Source organism: Streptopelia decaocto (assembly GCF_964273445.1).
Source record: "Streptopelia decaocto genome assembly, chromosome: 7".
Taxonomy (NCBI): Eukaryota; Metazoa; Chordata; class Aves; order Columbiformes; family Columbidae; genus Streptopelia; species Streptopelia decaocto.
This window is the reverse complement of record NC_138661.1, coordinates 4497280-4520321: the sequence shown is the minus strand read 5'-3', so window position 1 is coordinate 4520321 and position 23042 is coordinate 4497280. Positions and strand designations below refer to the sequence as shown.

Here is a 23042-nt window from a genome sequence, read left to right as displayed (position 1 = left end):
GCGGTCTGCGTTATGAAATGTTGGGATACAAACAGCCACACGTAAACCAGAAACTTTTAAGCTTCTGCGAAATGGGAACTGCAGCAGAAATAGGACCAACATGAAACAAGTTCCAAACACAAAGTTATACCTGCAGGCAAACATTTATCTAAAGGAACAGAATGTTCTGCTATTTAGGATCTCATAGGAGAATGTGTTCTGTAAAAACACAGATACATTGCCAGGATTCAACTGGATCAGTAAATCCAACCCACCGTATTATGCAGCATTTCTAATACATGGCTGATGTTCTTATAAAAAACAATGTAAAATAAAGGCAGATTTCCTCCAAGAAAACAAATGACATGTGTTGAATTGGAATAAACAACATACTGTCAAAACAGCATTATTTCAAACAACTGACAACACTCCGTATTCACTGTTGATTTGACACACAAAGTACTGAATGGATTTTGAGAGTTATCAGTCTATCAGTCACCCTGGGAGATTTATTGCACCGGAGTCAAATAAAACTCACAGAACTGTTTAACTCTTGATCTTCTAGACTTTGTAAAAGGAACAAGGAGAATGAAATTAGTCTGGGAAACAGGTAGACTCCGTGAAGCAGAACTTTAGCTGGTGTTAACGAGCACAGCGCCGTTACACTCCACTCATATATCCTTGGAGATAGTCCATATACATCCGTAGTCCATAAGGATGGCACTGCCACATATATGTGCTTATAAAGCCACATAGTAAATATGCTCATATACCCAAAACACAGATTTAGAGGCTCAGAGGTGGTAACGTTGTCAAAGTTTTGTGATTCTCAACTCCAAACTTGGGAAACCTGCTGCCAGAGCCACCATCCTCCGCACATCACAGCCCCGCCAGGTGCCCTAACCTGGGCACCAAGGCCGCCGTGCTTCACACGGGCCACTGTGAAACGTGCTTCACGTTGTCACCGTGAAAACGATGTTCGATATCTGTCAGGGACGCTGGAGCAGAGCCCCAGTGACCCCAGCAGCCTGGAGTTTTCCCCTTTATTCAGAAATGCAGTTCTGAGTCACCGTGGTTAGAGGGCACATCAATGTGCCGAGGCCTCTCAGAACTGACACTGGTTCAGGCCCACACTTCTCTTACCTAAAAGCTGCTTTTTTATTTCCTGAGCAATCCCACAACCGGTGAAATCAACGTGAGTTTCACCTAAAAACTGAACGACTTATTTTAGTTCTTTTATTCCATGATTATAATCTCAAAACAAAGCGAGCATTATCAGTGGCCTAGTGCTGCACAGGGGTAAGCGGAACCCTAAAATATTTCTTTTCCTTGTTCTTTTTTAATTGCAAAGTACTCTGGCAGTTTGGATCACTTTTCATGAAGTAAATCTACAGAGCCAGTCTGAAGAAACAATTGTTCCTGAGCTGCTTTCTGAACTAACAAATAGTAAAAATGAAATAAAATAAAAAAGATTTGCCTGTCATGGGAGTTGGTCAATAAAATGCAACAGTGTTTATTACAACATTTAAAGTCTGTGATTAAGAACACCAAAAGGCCTAAACTAGAAAGGGCTTTAGCCTGTAATTTCCCTACAGTCCTGGCCTGTACTTCCTTATGAGCTCGCTCAGCAGGGCTTTTCTTCCATGTCCATCATCAGCTTGTAATTATTGCCATTCTCAAAGCTATGCCAGATGGGCTCTTTAGAAGCCGGCATGCAGCTTGTTTATGAGAGAGTGAGCTGTAATATTACTCTACACAGAGACCTATCTGGTCCTAGTCAAAGAGCCATCGTGTTCCCCCCTCCCCAGCCCTCCCCACGCTCCCCGCTTCCCTGGACAAGACTCTTGGTTTCAGCGCCGAGCGGGAACGGCGTGGGGGACACTGTGACCCAGAACATGGAGGGTGATCTCCACCTCTCCATTAATTCCTCAAAAAAAAGGTATATTGAACCAGTGTAGACCAGACACCAACTGTGGGGAGATTTCCTTCATTCTCCCACTTCCTTCCTCCTCTCTGAGGTTGTTTCTTCCTTCGAGCGAGCACTGAAGTTTGGGGAGAGAGTCTCCCACTTCACAGAGGACAAACAGCCGAGGTTTGGGGAGCGAGTCTCCCATCTCGCAGAGAACAAACAGCCAAGGTTTGGGGAGCGAGTCTCCCACTTCACAGAGGACAAACAGCCGAGGTTTGGGGACTGAGTCTCCCACTTCACAGAGGACAAACAGCTGAGGTTTGGGGACCGAGTCTCCCACCTCGCAGAGGGCGAACAGCTGAGGTTTGGGGACCGAGTCTCCCACTTCACAGAGGACAAACAGCTGAGGTTTGGGGACCGAGTCTCCCACTTCGCAGAGGACAAACAGTTGAGGTTTGGGGACCGAGTCTCCCACCTCGCAGAAGACAAGCAGCCGAGGTTCCGCAGCCGTGCGCAGCACCAGAGGGAGCGGCGAGAGGGAATAACCCCGAGTTCAGCTCCTGATAGGCGGTCAGCGTTACATATCTGGGAAGGCCAAGACAGCGCTTCTATCAGTAGTTAATGAGGCAGGACTTGCAACAGATAGCCACTTTTAACTTACAAAAGCTCTTAGATGCCTCTGTTTACTTTGATCCATTTCAGTTCATTTGAGCCTTTTTTCTTTCCCTTTTTTTTCAACCTTCCCCCCTCCCTGCAGCCACCCCAGAAAAAGTGCCTTCCCCCTTTCTCCCCCCACTCTTAACTCAAACAATAGTATCATTTACCAACTTTTATACTTAACAAGTTTGAAGATCTTTAGTCAAGTTCTGCTACAATGGCATAAAGAAAAAACATGGCTCTTGAGAACAGCACCATAAAGAGAGAGGGAGGGGAATCTGGCTGCAGAAACGTAATTAAAAAATCCGACTGCCGAAAGATAAATGAAAGGAAGGGGGGGTGGGAATAACAGGAAAGGCTGCATTTTCAGGAGAGATTTAAAGTTATTTGTTCCTGATTGGGGGAACTGCTCATTCTTTTATCCCTTGTTATTTTATCCATGTGATGCCAAAAGAACTTTCTTTGTTAAAATGTTCTCAGAACGGATAAAACTAATTTGCTGGAATGTGAAATAATCCAGAAAGTAAGAGGACTGTGCCTAATGTTCACAGACTGAGAATGGCAAATTAACCGGCCACAGTTTCCAGTCCCTGGGGCACAGGACTGGAATTTAAAGCTTCCGAAGAGAGCCCTGGTGCTAATGGATTTGCATGAAACTTGGCATGCTAATGGAGATTGTCTCTTGTAATGAGCTTTTAATTAGGTCTGCTTGGTGCTTGACCTTCTTGTAATATGGGGCCACTCCTCAGATGACAGAATTTCTAACCCACAGGTGTGGAGAAACAGAGCTTGGAAACAGACAGGACTTCCCTGGCATTTTCCAAACCTGGCTACTTCTTTCCCTCAAATCGCTCGCCTCTTCATCGGTTATTATTCCTCCCCTCCTGTGAACATCCTTGCCTCCTTGATTATTATTTCGAAAGAGGTTTTAAGTCAGTTGTTTTCATTTTCTCGCCTGTTTAAAAATAATATTCCCACCCAATTGGAAAACAAAACCAAACCAGCAACAGGAACCTGATGTTGTAAGGACACATGGGCAGCCCCAGCGTGGCACAAGGCTCTGAGTTCTTCTGATTCCCACTGTCCTTCCAGAAAATAAACGTGGGGAAAAGCCTTACTTTGGTAAACAAGCAGCCAAACCAGCCATCTTTAAACACACACAAATGAGCCCAGTTGCTGCGGGCTGCACCTCCCTTGATAGTCTGAATAGCCCTGAACACAAGCAGTATCTGTATTTTCGTAATTCCACCAAAAAAGGGTTTCTTCCCACTCACTGTGGCTCTCTGAATCATCGCTTCTGCCTTTCATGCTCGCTGGGTGCCCTTCAAACACTGCCAAGATGTGGTAACAGGCTGGAAGGCGGCACCTTTTGGGAAATGTGTGAATCACTTCTTGCGGCACCGAATTCTCACTGTGGAGCTACCAGAGACCGTCCTGTCCCAAATGTTCCAGCTCCTCTGGCAGACCTCAAAAACATTAAAAAAAAAAGGAAAATTTAAGAAAAGAAAAAAATAAGCCGGGTGTGAACCATCTGAATATGTAGCTAAAAAGCAATGGATACCAGTAAATAAATTTAAATCCTTCTTTTGAAGCAGCCTCTGCCTGCTCCCCTGTTTAGGAATATAATTAGCAGTCAACCTCAGAGGATACATATTCATAGATTCATAGAGTGTGAGGCCAGCAGAAACCATTAGATCATCTAGTGTGATTTCCTATATATCACAGGTCATTAACTTTCACTGGGTTACCCCTCTGCTGAACCCAATAATTTGTGTTTGACCGGAGTGTCACTTGTAGCTGGCTGACACATACCTTGCACAAAGGCAGCCAGGCTTGATGTGATGACATCAAAAGATAGAGAATATATCAGTCCTTTTGCTACAATCTTTGGGTTGCTTTAATGATTAAGTTTCCCTTTCGTTAAAAAAAAAAGCCTCATTTTCAGTTCAAATATATCTGTCTGGCTTCTAGCAGGTTTCAAAATGCATTTCTCCAATAGAAAAAGAAAAAACACTACTAAGTATTTTATAGCTTTGAAGGTATTTATACTTTGGGACAATTTACTATCAATCTTATTTTGACAAGTTAATCTAATTGAAATTAGGAAGTCCTTGGTTAATTTATACCTATCGGGAAAGATCGCAGAGCTCCCTCCCAGCAGTGGGAGTAAAAAGGCTCTGAGGAACAAAATACACCAAACCCATAATGGAGGAAGGTTACTGGAGTCACTTTAGATACCTACATAGGAGACACCTACCTCTGAGCTTGTCAGGAAAACAAATGAAATACAGACAATTTAAGGAACAGATAGTCTGAGTTGTTTTAGGCAACTACTATAGGATACACTGATACACTTTAATTCTCTTCATTCATTATTCTGGAAGCTGGACAAGTAGCTCAGGTGGAGACAACTCACTGTTAACATCTGCATGTGGCTTCATTTGTAAGTATTCACATGCAAGTAAAAATGACATCTCTTCATGCAGAAGCTAATTCATATAAACCTAAAACTGAATAAAAAGAGCTTTCCTCTTTAAACCTTATTTACAAAGGTAGAAAAGCCTGAAGTGCCTTCTTAAATGCCCCGGCTCTATCCAAAACAACTCTTAAAACCTTATTACTGCTGCAATCTGAAGCATCCTTCCTCTTTCTGGAGCAAAGGCTTCAGATGGAAAATCTGAAATTTAATACTATAATTTCAGCAAAATTCAGACACTCCTCTTGGCAAATACTTTGAATGAAGATAAAGGACAAATAGAAGACAAGTTTGTCTTTGTGGGATGAGTCACGGGAAGATCAGCTGTCAAGGCCTACAACTCATTCGGTTCTTCTTACAGATGTTTTTACGATTAAGAAAAGTGACTCGAGTGTCAAGTGGGAAAAAGAGTATTCCCCCCAGATTCATCCATTAACTCCGTCAGCAATACCCCAAGCCTTCGCATCAGAGCAGGTTCCTTGACTGTTGACAATACAATAAAGAATGACTATTTACCATATGGTAATTATCGTTCAAGATGTGCTGTCCACATGGATTCTACTTTTGCTTATGTATCCATACAGGCGGTTGAGGTCTCTTGGATAGTGGTGCCTATGGAAACATCTTTATGGCTCGATCTTATTTCTTGTCTCCTCAGATGAGCTACCACGACCACCAAATCCTCGGTGAATGCCCCAGGGCTGTGAAAAGGTCAAAGAGAAAAACCCATTCTAGAATCCTAGTGAGATATCCTGACAGAGAACTTGAGGTACTTGCTGTAAAGTGAATGAATGAGCAGATGAAAGATGGTATCTTGCCACCAGCTCTGTAATGAGGTATTAGGGAGGAGCGTTGAAAAGACGTGGAAAGTTGTTGAGATATTCAAAATCCAGGCAAGGATGGTAAATCTTCTTTTGGGGGGTGAAAAAAATAGCAGGAATGAAAAAAAAAATAAAAAGTGGCCTTATTGTGAACTCCAAGGGCACCTCCTCTAGATCTATAAGTTTAGTAGAATGTACAGTGGAGACAATGGAGACCGAGCTATAGAGAGATTTTTTGTGTGAGATTAACAGTTACTGTGCAAGTAAGGAACTGTTTCTTTTTTTCCAGCCATTACAATCACAAATCTATTCCTCTGCACGCTCCCAAGTGTTACCATGGCTGTAAAATATCTGTAGCAACTTGGAGGCTTTGATGATGATAAGATGTATATGAATGTATTAAAATTGACAAATTATCAAAATAAGAATTTTCCTCCATAATTTTTTGCTGCAGATATAAGCTCTCCAATTATCGATGTTCCCCGGATGCCTGGAAGTCTGAGAGGTAACGTCCACTCTAGCTATATATGGAAGCCAAAATCAAGACTCTCTGTACTGAAAAGTTTTGATCACTCTTATTTTCCAATAGGCGACATGGACAGGATCTAAACTGCACAATCCAGTTAATTAAAGCGATGGTGTCTCATATATATCCAGTGTATTAAACTTGTTCCTGTTCCCGATGTTTCACAGTTCCAGCAAAAATAACTGACACACTTGAATACTGGGTGGAAATCTGTTAATTTGTTGGGCAGGAATTCAGGATGAGTCTTAATAAAATGTCTTCCCTGTAAAAAATCAAAATAAAGAGATCTACCATTACTGTTTTTCCCTCCACCCTTCCTTGTTATTGCTTATAAGAAATTAGAATTTCTGGACAATCAAAAAAGAGAACAGAAGGGTAACAAGTACAAAAAGGTCTCGTGAGTAGTGTCAGAATTCAAGTAAAGCTCAGAAGACAACAACTCCTTTGCAGGTAAGTCAGTCGTCTTTAAGCCTTTTATTGACCTTTTTAACGGAAGTGTGAAAATATTGAGCATTTCTCAAGGAGCTGCCAGCTGAAGCTGCACTGAATTCACCAAAGGCTCCTTTCCATTTCGGCAGCTGTTCTCAAATGTTTTGAATCTGCCTTCTAGATGGAAACAGCAGATGACAACAGGCCTAGAGAGAAAATGTCTTTTATTTGTCTTCAAGGTTCTAATGGTTCCAGCTAAGGAGGAGATTTTATGCACTTCGAGAACAGTCCCACTTTGCCTCAATGGAATTAGCCACTTACTGGCTAAATTGTGGAGCAGAAACAGTGCAAATGGGGATACGAAGTCCAACTATGTTATGGTGATGTCACACCTTCAATTAAAAGAGCCAGCATTAGATGGATTGTCGCTTTTTGCAGATCAGAAAACCAATACTGTTTGGGCTAACAAAGACTCTCCAAATTTTCTTAACGTGTTCTTGTGCCAGCTTTCTGAACGAAGAGGGGTTGGAAGGAATGTGGATAGCATTGCCAGTCTCCATAGGGAGAAGTCTCCAGTCTCCACTGGTGAAAGAAGCCAAGATACAAGCAGCTAAAGCTTTAGAACTGAAACAAAATCAGTGGTATTTTCTGTTACCTCCAATTGCATCAAGAAACTGTTATTTAAAGAATATTGACCATACTCTCTGCTTTCTCAGGGACAACATCCTTTGAACTTCTTTATGAGGTGATCTGTAGGGAGACCTTCTACCCTAGAAAGGTGAAAAACTTCAGAGATTATGTTGGTTTGAGTTTAAGATCCAGAGCTGAAACTGCCTCCTCATCACAGAGATTAGACCTTGCTCTGCTAAAGTACGACACTGTATGTGAATCTGAACATCCAGTGGACAGTTGCCGATAAAACACATACAGGTGAGAAAATTAATCATCATGCTGGGTCAGAGCACGCATCAATATCCAGAACTGTATATGACAGCCAATAAGCAGGCAATAAATTGATTTATAACAGTGTAAGGATCTTTTCTTTTCATCTCCACTCCCTTCCTAGTAATTCCTAACATATGATTTGGGTTTTTTTTTGGGTGCTGTTGGGCATATTGACATTTTCACAGAAGTATCCAAGAAAATTAGTGATTATTGTATCTTAGTCCTGAGTGTTAGAGGTCAGCTCAAAGCTCCTCACTTTAACTGCAAAGCCTAGCTCATTTCTCCCAGTGTGCATCTGTTCACAGTTATGTCTGTTGAACTTCACCCTCTATTTTGAGGACCAGTCACAAGCCCCTTTACATTCTTTCACTATCTATCAACAACCTTATTCCCTTGACTAAATCCTGCTTCACCACCAGATTTTCTCACTGTTTGTTCTCTCCTCCCCTGACCACTTATGAATACGTTGAACAGCACAGGCCCCAGCTCAGGACCCCACTAGTGAACTTCCCTCTCTGCAAGAACCAATGTTTTATTTCAACTTTCTATATCCTGTTGTTTTAAGCTGGTTATTTACCCATGCAAAGATCATCTCTCCCACCCCATGGTCACTAAGTTACATTAAAAGCCTTGAGTGGGAAATTTTGTGTTAATTTTGGAATTCCCTCAAGCAGATTTTATCTATCAGTTCACTTGTTCATTGATCCCACCAAAGAACTCCAAGACATTTGTACAACAGGACTTCACAGATACCAGGTTGACTCTTCCTGAGTGAGTCATATTTATGCATATGTCCATTATTTTTTACTAATTTGCCCATACAAACATCTGTATTGCACTTCTGTAGTCCACTGAATCCTGGCCAGAGCCTTTTGAAAGACTGGTGTCCTACGCTGGAAAAGACTGGTAAGGCTGGAAGCTATAAGGCCTACACAAGGGGCCCATGGAGCACTTGATAAGAGGCTGTTTTGTCTTTACAGCCCACAGAGACAGCCAGAGCTCAGCCAAACGGCTCAGTTCAGGCACCAGAGATCTTAATTGTCATGATTACTGTTGCTATCTGTGTTGTAACTTTATTTACAAACACTGCACAACATCCAAAACCATAAACTCACTGCTCTACCCGGACACTGCTTGTTTACACCCTAAAATATTTAGATTTTGTAAAAGCAGACAATGAGGACTTTGTTCAAGAAAAATGCAAGTAAATCAACAAATAAACAAGACAAAGATAGACCCTGGGGACAAACAGTTCAGCCTCGGACATTTACAGCATCGCTTCAGTTACCAAACCCAAGTGATGGTGGTGAGCAGGGCAAGAAATCTTCAGTGTGCAGAGGGAGGGCGGCCACCAAGCCGACAACACCCTTCTGTTCTTCATCCATTTCTAAGTGCTCAAAACAGTGTCCTAGAATGATACAGTTTCTCTTAAAAAATTAGAGGTTTTTTTTCTGGGGGGGGGGGTTACACCTCCTGTTCTCCCACCCATTCCCTTCCTATGACTCCAGTTCCAACACCCTCATGTTCCTTCTGCATCTGCCAAACATTTTCCAGCAAGCACATCTGCCTGCCCCACCTTGGCCGTACCTCTACCCCTCTCATCCCCAAACCTAAACTACCTCATCCATTGATTTTAGTCCTTCCCCATTAGTTCATCTCCTTGGGCTCGATATTCCTTTCCCTTGGGCTCTCAACATAATAATGGCTGACACTTCACATTTCTTTAATTCATTTTCTTTTATGTGCATTGGTGATGAAAGGCCAGGCTATCGCCACTATTTTACATCTGACACTGAATCACAGAGAGTGTAAGTTACTTTCTGAGGTTCACAGTGAAAACCTGTAACAGAGCAGAAAACTGAACCCATGTCTACCAGGTTCAAAGGAAATGTGCTTATCACGGGCCAGCCCCCCCTGCTCAGGTGGTGACCCCGCTGTGGAAGTGGTGGTGGCGGCATATGATAGAAAAAGAATATTCCAAATTCGCATACTTCACCCTGGTTTGTATCTGTTTGCATACAACACTGGTCCACGCTCAGAGCTCTGGGGTGGTCACATCCAAGATCTCTTCACGCACGCAGAAAAGTAGGAAAAATGAAGCGGTTGCAGCCCCATCCTGAGATAAACTGCTCTCGGTACTCTGGAGCTCAGCCGAATGAAAGCATCCAAAAGAAATACATTTACCAGCAGAGCAGGGCAGTTATTTGGGATAGAATGAGTCTCAGCGGTGAGTAGCCCAGCAGCTCTGGCAGCACCAGCCTGTTTGTGCTAATGATGACAGCTGCACAGAAGAACTGGGAAAGTTTTTCACTTTGCATGTTTCCAGCTCGTCTAGTTGCCCTTTTTCAGGAGTCCCGTCCAACTGGAATGGCCCGAGGCCTCGTCTCACCCCTCCCTGAAAATGGAAAGGCAGCTGCTATATTCCACACTGTGTACCAACGGCCTGTAAAAATTAATGTTATCCAGCTGGCCACGAACAGGATGACTTTCTAGAGCAGGAGTCACGCTCTGGGACCGGTGCGTTTGCCTCGTGCCTGTGCAATGAAAAGAAGATGGGTCTCAGCCCCCAGACTCCGCTCCTGCTCATGGGTCCCATGCCCAGGGACCACTCGTCGTGCAAGCATTCCCAGACAGATCAGGGAACAAAGTGTCAGACTTCCTTAGATTACTCACATGAGCCAAACAAGCAGGATTTGGCCTGAATACAGGAATCAGTCAGTTATCCACTGCTAAAATATAGTGGATAATTGAAGATGAAAGGCAGCTGTAGACAAACAGCGGACCAGAATATTACACTATTTAAGAATACTAGGACTGAGCAGCGTGTGGAAAAGTACATTCCTATCCATATGAAATGGCAGAATAAACTTTGATAAACAGGATGTCATTATCAAATCATGAGTCCGATAAAGTGTCCTCTGCCACCCAGACGAGAGTGAATGTTGTCACCCATAGAGGAGGGTATGCCAGGAACTGGCCCCTCTTGCCTGGAAACGGAGGTAGAGCTGAAAGCCAGGGAGGAAGGGAAAGTGAAAAGAGCTGTGAAGAATGTGGTTTGCTGCTCCTGGTGCTGGGGGAAAAGGAGAGGACAACAAGAGAGCTGCTGCTGGGAAAGGCCACCTCCTCCACTCACCCCAGGCTCAAGCAGCTGCAGAAGAGATGGATCTGCAGAGACCTGGCACGTACCGAGCAGGCAGCAGAGCCAAGGACTCAACCAGCTCTGGGGCAACTGCTTTGCCCAGAACTACAACCTGCCCTGGTGCAATTCAGAATTCACACAAGATGCTTGGGGATGCTGTGGAACACATCCTGCCCTTGGTTTTTCGTCTCATCAACAGAGAGCCACAGCCAGAATTAAATACTGGGAGGTCCCCACTTCTCCATTTGCCCACTCACACACTGGATCTCACCTTGTTTTTGGACGCCATGGGCTCAGGTGATCACTGCAGCTGCTTGCCTTGACAGCACGTCCAGAGCAACGAAATACCTCCTGTGCTGACATCCCTGTGCTAAAAAATACCATCCTGCCACACGTGCATTTCCCAGCTGGGCAGCTCTAAAGACCAGCCCTGGTCCGGCACAGCCCTGGCTGCAGAGCGGCTGATGCGAAGAGGAAAAGTGTCAGTCTCATTTACTACGAATGGCATGGTCAGCAGGGTGAGACTGAGCTGTGGCTCAAAGCCTTGAGCGTGGTCATTCCTGCACCACCCCCAAGGAGCTGAGAGAATAAAGAATGAGCTCTTCCCTGCTTCCCACCTGGGGGAAAACACAGCACTCCTGTGGCCAGAATAGCTTGGTTTTCCCTCATTCCAGCTGAGCTCCCCTGGCTGGCACGCTGTGGGAGAAATGAAATAATAAATGAAATAAGTGGGAGAAATGAAGAAATTAATTTCTTCACGGCCTTCACCACTTGCCTGCTTCATCTGGGTTGGACTGGATGATCTCCAGAGGTCCCTTCCAACCGCAACCATTCTGTGATCTCTGTGCACCATCTCTCCTGTCCCCTCACCTCTGGGTGCAGAGAACCAGGGGCTGACAGGCTGGGTGGGAGCATCTCACAGCCCCAAGCAGCTGCGCTACGGCTGCTCCGCTGGAGCACATACTGCAGAGATGATTCAGTCACAATAGACTCACCACAATCTGCCTTTTCCTTTTTTAAACATTATCATTCAGTTTCCAAGAACAGACCAATAGCTTTTATAAGCCCTGCAAATATTCACCTTTAAAAATACTCTCCTTTCTGGACAAATTACTTTTATGTCTATTTTTGAAGCACAAAGGAGCTGCGGTTCTCCAGTTCTCCATGCGGTTTTACAGCTTATGATCCCACACATTTTGCAAACTGTAAAACATGGATGTTTCCCTAGTGGAAAAATTTCACTATAAAAAATTCATGGAGTTTCCTGTTTTCACATGGGGCTTCAGTATTTTCTCTTTAAAAAAAATCACCCCTATGGAAGAATCTCGTAGAGCTTAATGGCAAAGAAGGAGCACGCTACAGATGTGCTAAGTGTCCGACAAAACATAATGGAAAATTATAACCTCTGTTAAGAAAGCCATAAAGTAATTCAGAAGTCCCTATTATTGTTTCCATTTACTGATCTGAACAGTTCTATAGGAGGTTATTTTTCACTATGAATTGACTGGTTTCAATGTTGTTTCATCTCATTTTCCACTGACGTAGGACAGGGTATGGTACAGAACAGTGTACACCGCCCCGGGTAGCTCTGGGACACTGGCACACACAGAGGTCACCCCGAAAGCACCCTGGTGTGTGCAGGAGGTATGACAGTGACTTCACAGAGTGGGGATGACAAGAGGGACTGGGACAGTCTGTGGGAAAGGGATCAGTATGACACTAAGTGTACAGGGGGCATTTGACCCACAGCACATGCTGCACAGGGTCGTGGTAGCAGAGGGACTGAAACATCTTCCCCCTCCTCTGTAAATCTCCCCCTGGTAGCACTGGCTGGAGGAGCCTCTGAGGAGCAAAGGGAAAAAATGTCCCACAGAACAGTAATCGAGGACCTCAGGTCCCCTAGGATGTCTGGGTGGCTGATGTAACTGAGATATCACAGAATCACAGAATGTCAGGGGTTGTAAGGGATCTGGAAAGCTCATCCAGTGCAATCCCCCCATGGAGCAGGAACACCCAGATGAGGTTACACAGGAAGGTGTCCAGGCGGGTTGGAATGTCTGCACAGAAGGAGACTCCACAACCTCCCTGGGCAGCCTGGGCCAGGCTCTGCCACCCTTACTGAGAAGAAGTTTCTTCTCATATTTAAGTGGAACCTCTTGTGTTCCAGTTTGAACGCATTATCCATATCGCTCCTTAGTCGGGGCTTAAAGTGCTTAAAGGCAAACCCTCTCCCTCCTCAATTGCTCCTTTCTGCCCTTCGCTCTTCACATGCACCCAAGAGTGGTGTTTCCACTGGTGGCAGCAGCAGGATGACTGTCCACAGCCCCCGGAAGAGCAACTTGTGCAAGATGAGGACAGAGGAACAATCTGCCTACGGTCTGGGGTGGGAACCCCCCACCTCTCCCTCCTGGGAAGCAAAGTCCCAGATTACAATAGTGACAACAACAGCAGTAATACCTCCATCATTTCTCCAATGGCCAGACCATTTATTTTCTAGCTGTACAAATCAGCCTGTTGACAAATATCACTTCTTCGCACAGACTTTGCTTCCCTTGTGTCAGTAAATCATCACGGCTGCAGCAAAGCTACGAGTGTTTGCCTCACAATACTTTACATACGGTTGTGATCTGAGCTCTCACAGCCTTTTTCACTGTTTATTTTGATTTCAGCAGCACAGGGATACCTGTACAAACTTATGGCCTTGCTTATCACATACTTACTACATAATGCTGATCACATAATGCTGTCAGTATTTGCAGCGTAACTCACAGGGGAAGCCCACCAGCTGGGTAAGAAATCTTTTCTAGAACTTTTTGCACCTGGAAGAATATCTCCAAACCTCTTCTACAAAACCTTGCGAAAGGGATTCTTTTGTCACAGAAATAGCAATTTTTTGGCTGTCACCTCTGTCACGAATTTGCCAAATCAGAAAATCAATGGAGATCTTAGTTTATTTCAAGACTTTCAATCTAGAATCAGTTGTTCAAACCTGCAAATGACATGAGGCTGCCTGCAGTACCTCAGGGGACCCAGAGCCACACTGAAATATCTCCCTTTGCTACACTAAACCCCTGGAAATTCAGGTAAGGGAAGAGAGAAGTGCAAAGACTTACTATAACCACACAGCCAGGCAGTGCAGAGCCAGCAAATGAGCAATCATATTTTCTTCTTTTTTTTTTCTTTTTTAAATTTTTGGGATTATTCTCTGCATGGCTGACCAGAGCTGAGGACAATTCTCTGTAGGTTCTTCTGTATATCTGAGCAGGACTGTGGTGCATGAGCTGGTAACACCTCTCCACAGCCAAGGCCTCTACAAGCTTTTCTCCTTGGGCTGTGAAACAACACAGCTTCACATCCCAGAACTCAAACTCAACTTGCTTCCTACTCCCCCTCTATATTCGTCCTCCTTTTTTTTCCCCTTTTTTTTCTCTTTCTTTTTTTTTTTCCTAACTGAATGGCCATAAACTTCACCAACAGATTCCATACGGGTTATGTTACACCACCACCTGACTCCAAATCAATTACAGTCCAAAGGGATAGAGTTGCAGAGAGTCTGTGAAGCCCAGCCCTGGGGTTTCCATGAGGGACAGAGAAACTACAGTGCTAAGAACAGAGCCTGGAGATCCAGCTGAAAGAACTGAGTGATTTCATGATGAAAGCATGGGACTACGAGGCAAGAGACCCAGGTCGCTGTGCTCGCTGCAGACTGCCTATGCGAGATCAATCTCTTTTTCTGTTTCCTTGCACACCGCAGTTCCCATCCTCAGGGCTTCTCAGTGCTACCAGAACACTGACGTTTCATGATCAAGATGCAGAATGTTTTCTGGGAGACTAAGGCACCGTGAGGGTCTGAGATTCCGTTTCAACACAATAGCAGACCACTGTAGTCCTAAGAAATGTGAGTGTGCTGATCAGTAAGAACTACCAGAATAAACCGTATACTTCTCTGACATTCAACATTAAAAGGGAAATCACAGGAAGATGAAGAGGGAAGGGACTCAATTCACTAAGCTCTGTTTCCTGCTATTACAAGCAAACATGTCATGTAATCCTTTCCATCAGTCACAAGCGTTTGTTTGTCAGGTGTACCTTACTGGCCTGAGCTTAAGGTGTAACACAAGAAAGCAAACAACACTTTCTCTGCAAGCAACAGCTGTGAAGGATGCAGCCACAGAGATAAGAGATTAGGCAGGTTGTGGCTGCTGTAGAACTCATGAATAAGGCCCTCACCATCTAGACAGGATGGTGAGATCGGCTCCACACCAGTGAAGAGACACAGAGGACAGAGGGCACGTGGCTTTGCCACTTATAGAATCATTTCAGTTGGAAGAGACCCTCAGGATCATCAAGTCCAACCATAACCTAACTCTGGCACTAAACCATGTCCCTAAGAACCTTGTCTAAATGCCTTTTAAACCCCTCCAGGGATGGTGACTCCACCACTGCCCTGGGCAGCCTGTTCCAATGCCTGACAGCCCTTTCTGGGAAGAATATTTCCTTAATTTCCAATCTAAACCTTCCCTGGTGCAACTTGAGGCCGTTTTCTCTTGTCCTACCACTTGCTACAGGGAAAGCTGAGCACAAGGATTGCTCATCTCTCCTTCTGTCTTCTTAAGAGAGACTGGGAAAGGGATCGAAAAGACAGTATTTCTTACAACCCTGGTACAGCACAGCACCATGCAATGCCATGCTGAGATAGCAAAGATGCCTCTGAAAGAGAAGCAGGATCTGTGTAGCCAAGGCAGAGCCCTCCTGCGTTTGAGCCGCCTCTCAGTGCTCTGGGCACTGCACTCTCCACTAAATAGAGAACAATTTGAAGGCTGCTGCCCAACAGGGACAGCTATGACAAATAGCTGCTTTACAGTGTCTGAGATGTGTGCATGTCTTAGACCTGTTGTTTGGGCAAAACTACTTCCAGGACAGCAACTGCAGCTTTTAAAAGCGGTGTAGAGAAGTCACACTGTGCAGCAGCTGTGAACAACCTGCACCAGTGCTGCCTGTCGGCTCAGGTCTGAAACCTCTGGGGCTCATTTGTTTTTTGCAGATCTCAGCAGAAGCTGGAACATTTCTAAGGAAATGAAGTTCAACTCCTTACCACTGAAGTCCTCTTCAGCTGCTTTAGCTTACGGTTGAACCCCCCAAGTCCAGGAAAAATCTCTGAGACTCACAGCTCTTTATCCTTCATTTATCTCACTGAATTGAGAAAAACAGCAATTACCAGGCATGGCTGTAAGAAAGAAAATGGATACAGGGCCTGGTGAAACGTGCTGCGTACCTCCGTGTCCCAGTGGGGCACAGCCTGAAGTCTTGGCTCAGTTTTTAACTCAGCACAGCTTGGAAGGATATTAAAGAGCGGATAATGAAAGAAAGAAGCGAAGATTTCTGGATAAACCAGTAGAAGATGCTGTTGCTAAGCACCTGTTTGATAAGTTAAATAAAGAAACATGACACATCATCCGAAAGCCTGAAGCCAGATTTCTCTCTGGCATAACTCTACTAAATCAATCAAATTACACAAGGAATGAACTTAGTTCAACACACCTCTGCCTAGCAGCCACTCAGGATTTGCCCTTCCCAGTTTTAGCACTGTTTCTCCAAAAGAATTGCGATGTAGACGGGGAGTTCACCGGCAAGTCAGCCTTTGTAGATCTGAAGTTATGTGGAGGGGAAGGGGGGTTACTGTTCCTCCCCTACCTAACCTGCCTTGAACTTCTCTGCTGCAGGAACTCAGAGATCAGCACATATGTTAGCGCCTTTCAGTGCATTCATACCAACATAAGCTCAGAAAGAAAATAATTCTTTACTCGCCATCTTTTGATACAAGCTGGAAAAGAAGCAGCTTGGAAGAGTTCCTTTTCCCTCAGCGGTGAAAATCGTGGTAAAGCACCATCTTGATAGTTCCCAAAGAGATTCATTTACAAAGATCAGTATAGGGGAGGCTTGTTTGGTCTCCCGAGATGTATCTCATCCTCTGACAATTCACTGAGACCTTTGCTGTATCTAGCTATATGTGTATAATTATCTGCTCTGATACCTGAGCTTCTATGCAACAGCCTTACTCCAAGTAATCCAAACTATCCCCAAGGCATGGCGAACACAGAATGGCCAAGGGAGAGGGGGGGCAGCGGACTTCCCTCGTTTGCCGCTGGAAATCAGCATTTTAGGGCCTTGTAGTCATTTCCTTGCTAGTGTGAGGAAACTTTTTTGTACATTTATATAAAATAGAAGGCCAGAAGTGCACACCCCCATCTTACTTCCTAATATATTATGTCCTCCCCTGCCGAGTCCTGGGACTTAGTCTGGATTTGGTAACTGAAGTAATATAAATGTTAGCTAAGAAGTATTCCAGCAATATGGTTCCAATTTAAGCTTGTTTTGAAGTCTAAAGGACTAATATGTCTCAGAGATTCTTCACTGGACGTTCAGCTCTAATGTAATTTGTGCGGGAGCGCACGCTGCTCTCTAGAAGCCCTTCTGCAACGCTCCAGAAAACAGGTTCCTTTCCAAGCGGGATGAGGAGCAACCACGAGCCCTGGCCCTTGCCGAGAACTCTCTCACCTCTTCTGAATTTGGGGGCTTTGCGGATAAACGAAGGCGTGCGGGCAGCCGCTGGTTTCACTCCCCTTTTCCTCTCACTTTTTGGGGGCGAAGCGAGTCACCTCCGAAGGAAACCATGCCCTGCAAGCGCTTTGCGCTTTCCTTCAATAACATGCTTCTTGCAAGGCTGCCTTTATTTGTGTAGACATGCATTCTCCAGGTTTGCCTGCCCCCTTTTCCTCCCTCACACCCCTACGGAGCCCCTGCCTGAATCCAAGTAATGAGCTAACCCATGGAACTCATTGCCCTTTATCTTGCTGGGGAACGTGCACCTTTTGAACTGCCATCTGCAGATTGTGTTGATGCACTGACTTGTTAACTGTGCCATACTGTGAAGGAAATGGCATGATTTAGATCAAGTGCTCTGGACGGCTGTTCATAAGAAACACTTGAGCCAAGCTGTTACTGCTCAGGATGTGCCCTGGGGAGAGGGGTTTCGTTTCGGGTCATGCTCTTGCCTTGTATGAGGGCAGGCGCAAAGTACTGAAATCACAGTCCTTCCCTGAAGCTGAGGGGAGGGGGGAGGAGAAACATTATGAAACCATAGAAGCGAAGCTGCCAAATTAACTTCTCACCCTTTCAATCACACTCCAGAGGATAAAAGCCTAACATTTCTGCCTCAGAAACAGGCTCAGTTTACACCAAACAAGTTATTTCTCTAATTTATCAGACTTGCCAGCTATCATTCTAATTATTGGAAACCTCAGACTTTTTATGAAGTCAGATGTACAGCGTTATTTGCATGGTTGTAACCTATCACTAGATATATAAGTCTTGGGGAAATAAAAGCTTTTTAGAAAGGAATCTGCAGGTTTCTATATGCAGTTCTGGGTTTACAAACACTATCACTGGAAAAAAAAAAAAAAACGGTTCTGGATTTAATTTTCTTTAGAAAAATAATGCAACTACAAACATAACGTAACATAGTCAAGTCAACATGAGAGGAGGAGACTACGACGGAAAGCTCACCAAAAGACTCCCACTGACTTTCACTGGCTCTGGATCAGCCCTTAATTCTTTATCTTTATTTGCATAGTAGCATAATCATGAAAACAAGGTCCCAGGCGGCAGGCAGGCCAGGCTGGGGAGTTGTGAGAAAGAGCCGTCAGACAGGCCGCTCGCCCAGCCTTTCCAAACGCAAACACTGATTTGTCCATTATATGTAAATGGATGATTAGAGTCATTCTCTAAGACAAATTTACTTTTCTGCACACTCTAAATCTGTTTAGTCACTTTAAAGGTGTCAATTATTGGAGCATGCTAAGACTATGAATTTCTTAGTAATAGCTTTAATAACATTTTGAAATGAAAAGCAGATACCTTGAAGTTGGCTTACTTTGAAAAGACATATGAGTAGATCTGGTTTTAATTTATGTCCTATTCTACATCTGGAATCCCTTATAATTAAAACTAAAAGCTGGACTACTACTTCCACCTGTCAAATGATGAAAAGATGAATGCACTAATAGCTTACTAAATAGCCCAACATGATAGAGTTTACTTTCCCGTTCAATACAGTAAAAAAGCATTTTGGACAGGAGGCTAAAGGTCTTTGGTCATTACTAATAACACGCTTTCAGTATTAACCTACGTACCCCACTACCACCACCACGGGTGCCTTTTAGCCCCGAGATCTCAAAGCTGCGCTTTGCATTTCGATTAGACGTGTGTTTTCACCTCGGCTGCTGCGGCGCTTCGAGCTGCCCCAATCCACAGTTCCCCTGCCAGGTGGATTCTCTCTCCTATAACTATTTTCAACTACTCCACATCTTTCTTCCTCTCATGTTATTCTCTCATTAACCACTTTAATCCCTCAAGTTTTCCATCTATATTTCCGAAGCACTCTTATCCCAAATGAGAGTTTTCCCATTGATTGGACTATCCGGACTCTACTTTTGCACATTCTTGAGCGATTCCTTTACGATCCCTTCCCCTCCTGCTCCTGTCCATCCACCTGCCTCATCTTACTACCCTCCCTGACTCCAAAGAATTTGTACAGAATCGAACACAACCAGCCCCTCAAAAGCTAAGTAGGGCCTTGAGTGTGAGAGCCGGTCTGAAGATGGAGCAGTATTTGCCTGAACATCACCATCAAGAACTTAGAGAACTGAGGCCCTGTCAGAAAGAACACATGGACAATGACTTGGAGAGAGGTCCGAGAAGAAGCATTGTGTTGCACTGTTTTCTCCAATACGGGGGGGCTGCTGCTCACAATGGCTGCTGTGTGGACTTCGCCTGCTGCTTCAGCCAAACCAGCCTCTGCTTCCTGAAAGTGATTGTTATGAGGGTCTCTTTGACCCAGGGGCAATAGCTGCCATCCAGAAGATGTGTTCTCACCTGCAGCCTCAATCACACGTGTCCCCACACCTGCTCCCCCAAACAATGGCCAACAAAAGGAGCATGCACAGAAGCTCGCCAAGGGTCTTGAGGTCACCCAGTGTACCAGAGAAAGACCCCTGAATGCTGGACACGTAAGCGTTGGCAAAAGAAAGCGTGAATCTTTTGAGCCTGCGCAGTACGAGCCTGGGTTGCGAAATCAAGGCGAAGACTGGCCTCAAACAATGGGAGCAAGGGGGGGTGAAGAAGCATAAAAGATGACTCCAGAATGGACACCGTTGAAGATCTTCCCACCAGAGGATCCCGAACCACGACGGAGGACCAGCAGGACTCCACAGGACCAGAGACCAGAGGGATACTTCTGGAACTGGACTGGTGATAAACGCAACCTCATTTCTCATCTTTACTTTAACTTTTCCCCATTTCTTTTCCCTTTTCTTTTTCTTTCTCTCTCTATCGTGTGCCGCTTTACGGGCAAATTAATAAGGCAACACTGCTTGATTGAATTATAACCCCTTGGCTTTTTGGTCGCCTTAATTTTGTGCTCTGAGATCAAGGTAAAAGAACCATCACGAGTCCATCATCAAATGGACCGTGACACTTGAGGTACAGACAACATGAATAAAATGACACCTGTTGGATTAACAGGTTAAAACACAACAAAAATATTCTCCAGAAATAGTGAACACTTTTTTCCTAATGCGTTGATACATGACCCATGAATAGTCAGATTATGAACCTTTTATGGGAATCTATGAGATTCCAGCTCTCTAGTGTGAGCCTGTAGCCCCTTTTGGCCCTTCAAAGCGATTTTTTTCCAAGCTTTCCCACTTATCTTTAAAGCTGCTGAAAAACAAACAAAAAAATGAACCAAAAAACAACAGAGGTGCGAATCCATTTGCAATATCATACATTAATTTTAAAAATAAATGAAGAGCAAAGGAGTTAGTTGCAAAAGGAAAACTCTTGTTGCGTCCTTGCAGCAGCCAGGCAGCTGTGTGGGCAGTCTCTGAAGATTAATTAGCTCATCACCTGCTGTTGTTTCCTCTGTTCATAGAAATACAGAAAATATCTGATCTGGAAAACAGGATTTTATTCTGCTTCACAAATAGTTTGGGTAGTTCAAAATGTGAAGGTGTCTACTCTAAATGAAGCGGTCTTATGAACGCTGTTGTTGGTATTACTGCTATCCTCACAGCTATTACTATTTCCAATAAGCAAAAAATTGAATCCAGTAGTTCTTAAAGTCCTGAATATTCTCATACAACTGTGTTACTCAAAGGAAAAGTCTTGTCTCCTGAGTTGCTAGACAGCTGCCCAAATGCCTCCTTGGCATTTGATGCCAAGAGACGTGAATATTCCAGCAACATGTTTTAGCTCAGACGGGGAGTTATGGAAAAAGCCATCCCAAATATTACAAATGCGCAGCACTCAACTTCTTACGTCAAAGCAAAGAGTAATGTTTCAACTGCCCCAGCAAGTAGGAAATGATGCAGGTATTAAACATTATTACGAGAACAGAGACACATTAGTTACTGCTTATGCAGTAGGACTGTGAATGGAGCTTTTTGTTGTGAAGGATTTTCATGGGGAAAGTTAATACACTTTGTCCAGACCATGAGATGGTACAAATCAGTGTAGTTCCATCTAAATCAATGGATCAGTGTTGATTTACAGCAGCTGAGGATCAACCCCCTCCTTTTTGGCCTGCTGAGGATTGTATAACATATACTGCCTAGAAACACCGATGACAAATTTGAAACTGTGTAGGGATATGCTGAACCAAAAGCCTGATTCAAACCCAGGCTGGCTACTCTCCTTTTAAATCACTACGAGCTGCCGTCTTAAATGTTACTGTCAAACGAGCATTTTTAAACATGTCTCAAAAGCCAGTGGCTGCACCCGCCGGGCTGTGCCACGCTGCTGCATTCCATACAAACTCCAACCCGCCCAGTGCCGATGCATAAATGATGTGTTGGTTTAATCTATTTTTCACAGGGGGTGTTTCAGAGCAGGAAAATTAGAAACAGGTAGAAGGGACTATTATTACTGTCTCATAGTGTGCTCTTGTACATGAGGATTGGATTAAGATAACATCTGGTCCATATTTCTTGAACTATTTCCCTTTTATCACAAGAAAATCGGCAACCCATCTCACAACTGCTCCTAATTTAGATCTAAATATCACTGATGAAACATTGTACAACATGCTGTTATCTATTAAAATGATTTCCCTGAAGGAACAGTGGATACTTTTATATTTTCAGGCAAGGCCAACCATATTCCCCCTCAGCACCTTATAATCATAAATGGTAAAAGCAAAATCACTTTGGAAAAAGCAAATGAGCCCCCACCAAATCTTGAGCTGGTGTAAATTAATGAATGGTCACTGATTGCAGCAAAGCAAGGTCCATTTATTAATACACCATCCTCCTTATGACAATGGCTTTGATTCACATACTCCCCAAACCTGCAAGGTGCTCAGGATCTTCTGCACTCGTTGCTTTTAAGAGGAACTGATTAAAGCGAAGTCCAGGCTCAAACACATAATATAGCGAAGTTTTTAAGCGTGTGCTTCGGGGTTTGACTTTTACGCACACAGCAGAGGAACAATAAACAGCCCTGAGATGTTCTTTGGGAAGCAGAAAGGCAGAGCGCAGCGCACTGTCATCCCTCCCATTTGGTTCAAACAGAAAAATCGTCAGTGGAATGCAGTAATCTTTTTTTCAGCACTTTGCAGAGTTCAAGTCCCCAGAAAGCAGCCTATTGAGTTCAGCAAATAAAAACTTCTGTTTTCTTCACGAGTCTATAATTCATTTTCATGGACAGTAAATCAGAAACTGGGGGGGGGGGGGGGGGAGAAGTATTTTACAATCTCAAACTATTTTGCATACCTTCGCTGCACATCAGTTTTACCCATTTCCATCATATCGTTACCACTTAAAACAGGGGAATTAGATAAGCATACGTGCCCTGTATTAACCGGTTTAATTTAAAAGTAATTTCTACCATCTGGAATTACTATTTACTGTTGTTTGGAGGAGGAAAAAATCAAAAAGAATCTGAAACTGTAGGAAAGATCATCACCATTTCTTTCAAAGAATAACCAGTCTGAGGGAGGGAGAAGCATACGAGGAATGTATTATAATTGATCGGCCACCAGTCCGCTTGTGTATTTTGGAGGGAATTCTGAGAATAAAAAGGCTCTAGCAGTTATCAGCGGTCAG

At 44.0% G+C, this 23042-nt stretch overlaps 1 long non-coding RNA gene across 1 annotated transcript in view; it reads right to left on the bottom strand.

The window, feature by feature from the left end:
* Window positions 1–23042, bottom strand: part of LOC309442699 — a 50632-nt gene that overhangs the window by 15931 nt on the left and 11659 nt on the right. The window contains exons 3-4 of the long non-coding RNA XR_014184654.1: window positions 6560–6630; window positions 3820–4011 (exon numbers count right to left, since the gene is read on the bottom strand). This is a non-coding gene — a long non-coding RNA (uncharacterized lncRNA). The remainder of the gene's footprint in view (window positions 1–3819; window positions 4012–6559; window positions 6631–23042) is intronic.